Genomic DNA, 834 nt, shown 5'->3' with positions numbered 1-834 from the left:
ATATCGAGAGATAGATATTTATACACACACATATAGATACATACACACATATCGATACATATACACGCACACATATCGATATATATACATATAGGTATATGTATATGTGTGTGTATATATATATGTATGTATGTATACACACACACACACACACACACAAACACACGCATATAAAGGGAGTCCCACACATCCAGACATGGAGAGAGATCAACCCAAAAAGGCTGGAGAGGGGCGCAAACAGAAGCATGAAGGGACAATCTCAGCGCGGGGAGAATGTATAGGTAAACGCAGATCGCCTTAAGGGCAGAGGGTACATACAGATCCAGAGAGTGAGGGAGAAGGTACCCAGAGACACAGATAAACCCAGCTCTGTGCTCCTCCTCCCCGCTCCTCAGCCTCCTCTCCCGGCCCCACCTCGACGTCACTCCGAGCTCGGTCCTCGCTACCCCAACCCCCTCCCCCCCAGCCCCCTCACCCCCACCCCTCAGCGCAATCTTTCCTCGGCGATCGTTTCCTTTCCCAAGTTGGTCCACGGTAGTCCCATTTCGCTGCCTTCATCTCCCTACTCAACCCTGCTCGCTCCCAGCCCCACCAAACATCTCCTTTCGTTCCCTCCCAGGACAGCCTGCCCCTCCCCTGGCTCCTCGGGCTCCTCTTAGGGCCCCAGTCACTTTCCAGGGCTGACGCCTGGCTCCTCTCACACCAATGAGGCCGCAGCACAGATGGGTGCCGTCCCACCCCCAGGAAGGTGTGTCCCGGGTTGCCTCACCTGAAACTTCCTAGGAGAATGAGATCCCTCCCGCTTTGGGAGGGGAGGGGCAGGCTGGGAGGGTG

This window comes from Trichosurus vulpecula, chromosome 5 (genome assembly GCF_011100635.1).
Source record: "Trichosurus vulpecula isolate mTriVul1 chromosome 5, mTriVul1.pri, whole genome shotgun sequence".
NCBI lineage: Eukaryota > Metazoa > Chordata > Mammalia > Diprotodontia > Phalangeridae > Trichosurus > Trichosurus vulpecula.
This window is presented reverse-complemented; position numbering follows the sequence as displayed.